At 42.5% G+C, this 7,040-nt stretch overlaps 1 protein-coding gene across 1 annotated transcript in view; it reads left to right on the plus strand.

The window, feature by feature from the left end:
- Nucleotides 1-6,599, plus strand: part of LOC109904903 (unconventional myosin-XVI-like) — a 139,413-nt gene extending 132,814 nt beyond the window's left edge. The window contains 1 exon segment of the mRNA XM_031799765.1: nt 4,717-6,599. The gene's annotated coding sequence lies outside the window, so the exon portion shown is untranslated.
- Nucleotides 6,600-7,040: the final 441 nt, after the last annotated feature.

Below are 7,040 nucleotides of genomic sequence, written 5' to 3' on the forward strand. Positions count from 1 at the left end.
GTCAGGGTTAAGGTCAGGGTTAAGGTAAGGGTTAAGGTAAGGGTTAAGGAAAGGGTTAAGGTCAGGGTTAAGGTCAGGGTTAAGGTCAAGGTCAAGGTAAGGGTTAAGGTCAGGGTTAAGGTAAGGGTTAAGGTCATGGTTAAAGTCAGGGTTAAGGAAAGGGTTAAGGTCAAGGTCAAGGTAAGGGTTAAGGTAAGGGTTAAGGTCAGGGTTAAGGAAAGGGTCAAGGTCAGGGTCAAGGTCAGGGTTAACGTAAGGGATAAGGTAAAAACTAAAATGTGTGCCAAGCACTGGAATTGAACACCCTCGGAGCCGAAACTCGGGGCTTACTTCCATCCTGTCCACAACTCCCTAGCAAACCCAAGCCTACTTGATGGTAATAGCGCTCACCGTTGCCCCTAGTGGCCGTTTTTTTAAAGTCATCTCCCAATGTCCTGGGTAGTTGGACAGAAGTCAAATTTCCCCTTGGATCTTGAGCAACGTGGCTGGGATAGCATAATGTCAGTGTGTTTGTGTGTGTTCCTGTCTCTCTCATGCATCTCTCTTTGTGTGTGTGTGCGTGCGTGTGTGTGTGCGTGTGCACATGCTTGGCAGTAGGACACAGGGTGCCTGTCTGCTGTTTCAGTAGCCAGTGTTCCTGGCGTCAGGGCTCAGAATAGCCTGGCAGGGATGTCTAAATTATGGATTAGGTCGCTGAGCACTGTGCTGGTACAGGCAATCAATCTGTGTGTGTGTGTGTGTGTGCATGTGCTTGTGTCTGTCTGTCCGTGTGTGTGTCTGTCCGTGTGTGTGTGTGTGTGTGTCTCCTGGATTCCTAGAGTGTGTCAGTGCTGTACTGTATGCTTGGCAGTGTGTGTAAAATGTTGCGGAGTCCCTGTGGTTTTATTTAGCCTTGATGCTCTTCTCGGCTCCCTCTTTTAACAGAACACAAAGACAGGAATCACTTTCACCTCCAACCAGCTCTCACAGTCTCATGTCAGAATTAGACATTCATCAAGTTTCTAAAATGTAAGATTTCAAGGTGCTTAAGTTAAGGATAGGGGGCAGTATTTCCCCTTTGGATGAATTGCGTGCCCATAGTGAACTGCATCAAAATCTGTCCTAAATTGCTAATATATGCATATTATAATTAATATTGGATAGAAAACACTCTGAAGTTTCTAAAACCGTTTGAATTATGTCTGTGAGTATAACAGAACTCACAGGGCAGGCAATCTTGCAAACTAGTTTTGAAATCCTGAAAGTTGGGGCAACTTTGACGTCATCGCCCCCTCCCTTCCCAACAAGTTATGGATCTGGAAACACTTCCTACGTCTTCCACTAGATGTCCTCATTCAGTAGAAAGTGTAATGGAGCATTTGCTGTGAACTTTGACCTAATGGGAAGGAAAGTGCTAGAGTGTCGCAAAAGATTCATGTGCTGGAAGGCGCATATGCGTTGGAGTGCTTCGTCTGTTCCAATCAGCCCCCGATGAACTAGGATGGCCCGGTTGGAATGCTATTCGATTTGTATGATTATAACATCCTGAAGATTGATTCTGCACTTAGTTTGACCAGTTTCGTCGACCTGTAATATGTAATTTGGAAGTTTTGATGCAAAATTATCCTGGACCAGAAGTCATTTTTGGGGCATTTGAGCTGAAAGTGGTAGCAGATGCTGCTACATGGACACTAGAATTGAACATTATTAAACAAAACGATTTATTGTTGAACTAGGACTCCTTGCACTACATTCTGATCGAAGATCATCAAAGGTAAGGGAATATTTATGTTGTAATTTTGTATTTCTGTTGACTCCAACATAGCGGAGAAATATTGTTACGTCTGAGTGCCGTCTCAGATTATTGCAATGTTAGGCTTTTTCCGTAACGTTAAAAAAAATGTGACACAGCGGTTGCATTAAGAACCAGTGTATCTTTAATTATATGTAGAACATGTATCTTTAGTCAAAGTTTATGATGAGTATTTCTGTTATCTGGCGTAGCTTTCTATAATTCCTCCGGACATTTTGGAGAATTTTCTGAACATGGCGTCAATGTAAACTGAGATTTATGCATATAAAATGCATATTATCGAACAAAACATAAATGTACTGTGTAACATGTCATATGACTGTCATCTGATGAAGATTTTCAAGAGGTTAGGGAATGATTTTTTTAAAATCCTGCTTTTGTCATTTTATCTTTTGTGGTACAAAATTGCTACGTTTTCTCTTTGTTTTGGTGGTGGTCTAACATAAATATATGCTGTGTTTTCGCCGTAAAACATTTAAAAAATCTGACACGCTGGGTAGATGAACAAGGTGTTTATCTTTCATTTGAGGTATTGGAACTTCTTCACGCTACCACATTCCCCTAGGGCACCCCCCCCCCCCACGCTCAACTCAAAAGATGGCGCACAGAATGCAAAAATATTCTTAGAAATATTTAACCTCCACACATTAACAAGTCCAATAGCTCAAATGAAAGATAAACACCTTGTTCATCTACCCAGCAAGTCAGATTTCTAAAATGTTTTACGGCGAAAACATAGCACATATTTATGTCAAACCACCACCAAAGACACAGCTAATTTAAATAGCCATTTTGTCGAACAAAAGATGCAATCACAAACGCAGGATTAAAAGAAAAATAATTCACTAACCTTTTGAAAATCTTCATCAGATGACAGTAATAGGACATGTTACACAGTACATTTATGTTTTTTTCAATAATATGCCATTTATATCCATAAATCACTGTTTACATTGACGCCATGTTCAAAAAATGCTACTAAAATGTCCGGAGAAATTATGATAACTTCCCCAGATAACGCCAGATAACAGCAATACACAACATAAACTTTGACTAAATATACATGTTCTACATATAGTTAGAAAGATACACTCCTTCTTAATGCAATCGCTTTGTCACATTTATTTTTAACGTTACAGAAATCGTTCATTTTTCAATAATCTGAGACGGCGCTCAGACATTAGCAATATTTCTCCGCTCTGTTGGAGTCAACAGAAACAAACAATTACCACATAAATATTCCCTTACCTGGAAAGTCCTGGAAGGAGTCATACTTACCAAAAACAGCGTTTGGTTTTCAAGTCTGTGTCTTTGTGTTATTAAACGCGACAAATTCCAGCTGAAATGCAGCCAACATTCGAGGGGTTGCGCATCAAAACTTCTAAATTACATATTATATGTCGACTAAACTGGTCAAACTAAGTGCAGAATCAAGCTTTAGGATGTTCTAAACGTGCAAAACAATTCTCAACTCGAACAGACAAACTGGCATCGTGTAGTGATTCCTGGAACAAAGGCTCCTCCAGGCACAACGTGCGCATGAGAGTGCATGTATTTTCACGTGACACCAAGGTTTTTGCCCGCCAAAGGGTGAATGACCACGTGATTTTCACAATGAAACGCCCTATTGAAAGAAGACATCTCGCCGAAGACATAGAAAATGTTCCCAGATCCGTAGCTGGTTGGGAAGGGTGGGGGCGATGATGTCAAAGTTGGCCCAACTTTCCTGATGAGAGAGAGAGTTTTGGAGAATGGCTGCCCTGTGAGTTCTGCTTTACATACAGACATAATTCGAACAGTTTTAGAAGCTTTAGAGTGTTTTCTATTCAATAATAATTATTATATGCATATATTAGCAATTTTGGACCGATTTTTTTCCTGTTTACTATGGGCACGCAATTCCTCCAAAGGGGGCAGTATTGTGCATAGCCTTATTATTCATGTGTGGAGGTTAAATATTTCTAAGAATATTTTTGCATTCCCTGCGCCACCGTTTCAGCTGAAGGGGGGGGGGGTGTAGTTCCTGTAGGGGAACCCATAGGCTTAACAAGTTTTAAGGTTAAGTTTAGGCACTAACTCCGAATGGTTAAGGGAATCGTTAAAGGTTTGGGATAGTTGAATCAAAAATATTAAAAACTATCGCTGGGATTCGAACAAGAATCGAACTGAAAAGCAGCAGAAAAGGTCAAATAAAGTCACCAAAAATTACATGACTGGCCCTTTTCAACCAGAGGCAGGTGCTTACGCCCATCCCCATCCACAACATCCCTGTAAAACCAGAACCGTAACAGTGCTCACTGTTGCCCTGCCGGTTGCTGCCTCATGCCACCATTCTGTCAGAGCCCATTGTCGTCTCACACACACACTCGTGCAGACACACAAACACACCTTGCATCCATCCCTGTTGGCGTTGATATATAGACTGTCCAGAACAGGATATGGAAATGATATGTCTTTAAAGATTTCAATCGAAATGGGGCGTCCCCCTGCCTACCACGGTTTCATTTCCTCTGCCTCCGTTCTAATGGGACTGGAAGGAAACTGGCACACTGAGAGGGAAAATAGAGAGAATCAGCTCTATGGTTATTTCTCATTCATAATGATGGATCGGGGTTGGATGGCCTATTTCTCTTCAGCTGATATGGAGGTTTGCTCGAGCCAGATCATGATGAGAATATGATTCTGTATGATGTATAGATTTTCCTCCAGGTCTTTCAGAAAGCCATTGATATCTGAGATAAGATGAGTTGTTTTGGTCTTCCCTATTCTCCACCATTACCCCACTGCTTGTCATTACACACAACTCAGCATGTTTCTGGGTCCTACTCACCCTGGCCATATCTACTGGACTGGACTGTGCTCTATGATGTCTGCCTATTGCTTTCTCTAGGATTGATAATAATTCACCCCTCTCCTTCTGCCAGGTGATCCAACATCTGCGTGGGTGTGGAGGAAACGCGGGTGCTGACCTGGGGGAGGGGCGGGCTGACTGGAGGACCCAACGGGACACCAACGGAACACTACGAAACCCGGACAGTACGCTGGCCTGGGCCAATAGGAGGTCCTCTCCATAGTGGAAGAATGACCGACCGACCACCCCTCTCCTCTCCTCACACATCCTCTCCTGTCTACACCCTGCCTCCTGCCCCTCCCTCCTGCCCAGGTCTGCCACCCCATTGGGCAAAGGACAGGTCCATCAGAGAGTTAGACAATGCATAAGATAAGACAATCCAACCGACAAGAGCATTTACAAAGAAAGGAGGGAGAAATGGAATTAGAGCAGCAATCACATTCCATGTCCCTCCTTCCTCTCTCTCTCTGTCTCTCTCTCTGTCTCTCTCTCTCTGTCTCTCAGACTCTCTCTCTCTCTCTCTCTCTCTCTCTCTCTCTCGCTCTCTCATCTGATAGTAGGAGGGGGCTTGGCGTGACAGAGCAGGGATTGCAGAAGTTCTGTGAACAGGGACTCTTCTCCAGCTCAGAACCCAGAGAGGGAGCCTCATCATTGGGCTAGATCTGTGCCTATGTGCAGAACAGAGCATGTGTATACCCCCTGTACATATCCTCTGTTGAATCTCACTGGTCTGGTGTTCAGAACAGTCACCATCTCTAGGACCAGGAAGTTTTCCAGATCATGTGATCTGAGCAGGTAAAACTCCTGTCTAGTCCTCTGAACTCCTTCAGGTATCAGCTACCGCTTTAGCCTCGCACAGGCAACTAGGTGCTTCAGGTGCTTCTGTAACCCTGGCAACAATAGATCAGAGGTCAAGGAAACCCCAAGGTGCACTTCTTTCACCCCCTGCTAGCCACCAGCCTTTCGCTTTAGCACAAAACTGTATGGAAGAGCCACAACAAACACCATACTGAGTGCAGATATGTACTGCCCCCACTGGCCCAGTGATGGATACTAATCCCAGAAAACACGCTAAAAGTATTACTGACTAGACAACACAAAAGCAAAGCTGTTTTGACAACGATGGGGATAATAGCTAGTTCATGTAGAAAGAATGCCATTGGTCAGATTGTATCAATGTTCTGTAAAGTTTTTACTGGCCTTAGTGCCATATAACAGGAGGCCAGTCATACTCAGCTACAGATAATGTATTTTACTGATGAGTTAATGTGTAAAGCACACAAACAGACTGAATAGGGAACAGTGTAGATGACCAACACACAACTATCTCTGGCAGTCCCTCAATGTACTTCTTATCTAGATTTATTTGACAAACATCTCATAGAAATAAACTGTAGTTTCTTCATATTAGTACTTTCTTCATATTAGTTTCCCATTAGTGGCACCTGAATCGTTTGATGTGTTGCATCTTATGTAAAACAATGTTAGGAGTCTACAAGTTTCTGTAGAATTCAAGGCTGCAACTCAAGCACAACTGAGTTCTCAAGTAAAGCTACCCTCAACCTCCTCATTCCCCCACCCTGTCTCCGCATTACCCTCCCAACCTCAATAATATCCCATCACCGCCTCCAGGATGCTGTAGGGGTTAGAGGGCGTTGCCAGGGTAACCTCCCTGTAAATAATGGCTGACATTTAATGTGGTTTTGACTAGTTAATGTCCAAATGTTTTATTTACTATAGCAGAAGAGCACAGAAATGGAAAGAGAAAATTGTCTATATGGAAGATAGTTTCATGCAATGACTGAGGCAAAGAGCAGAGGTTTATTTTATAATGTGAATACCTTTTTTTTGCCATATGATTGCCTATTGATATGAAACTTCTTTATACTGTATTTATCTTGTGTGTTTGTTTGTTTCCCTGTGACTCCATTGTAAAACTGTTCCAGTGGAGAAAGACTGATGTTTCCATCATTTATTTGTCTGATTGTTGTTAGGATGTTAAATTGCACAATATTGATGTGTGGAGTGGTGTCCACATCATAAAAAAGTAGCAAAAAAATTGCCTTTAACCACTGATATAGGATCAAATATGTTCAACATCCCCCTAATGGTTATGGTTAGGATTGAGAGAATGGTAATCTGATCCTAGATCTGTGGTAAGGGGCAGCACCTAACACTGGCCATGGTAAATTGGATGGGTGTGTCTTTGCAAGCCATTTGATCATAGAAGATTGATGACTGTAAAACCCAGGAAGTAGCTCTGATTGTTTTCTCATGTACACTGATCATCCTCCAACACATCTGATTGATCCTTTAATATGAATTAGCAACACCATCACAAGCTCTATCTTGGTTGTTGACCGCACCGTGTGTGTGTGTGTGTGTGTGTATGTGAGT

The sequence above is a fragment of the Oncorhynchus kisutch genome, linkage group LG2 (assembly GCF_002021735.2).
Source record: "Oncorhynchus kisutch isolate 150728-3 linkage group LG2, Okis_V2, whole genome shotgun sequence".
In the NCBI taxonomy this organism is placed as follows: domain Eukaryota; kingdom Metazoa; phylum Chordata; class Actinopteri; order Salmoniformes; family Salmonidae; genus Oncorhynchus; species Oncorhynchus kisutch.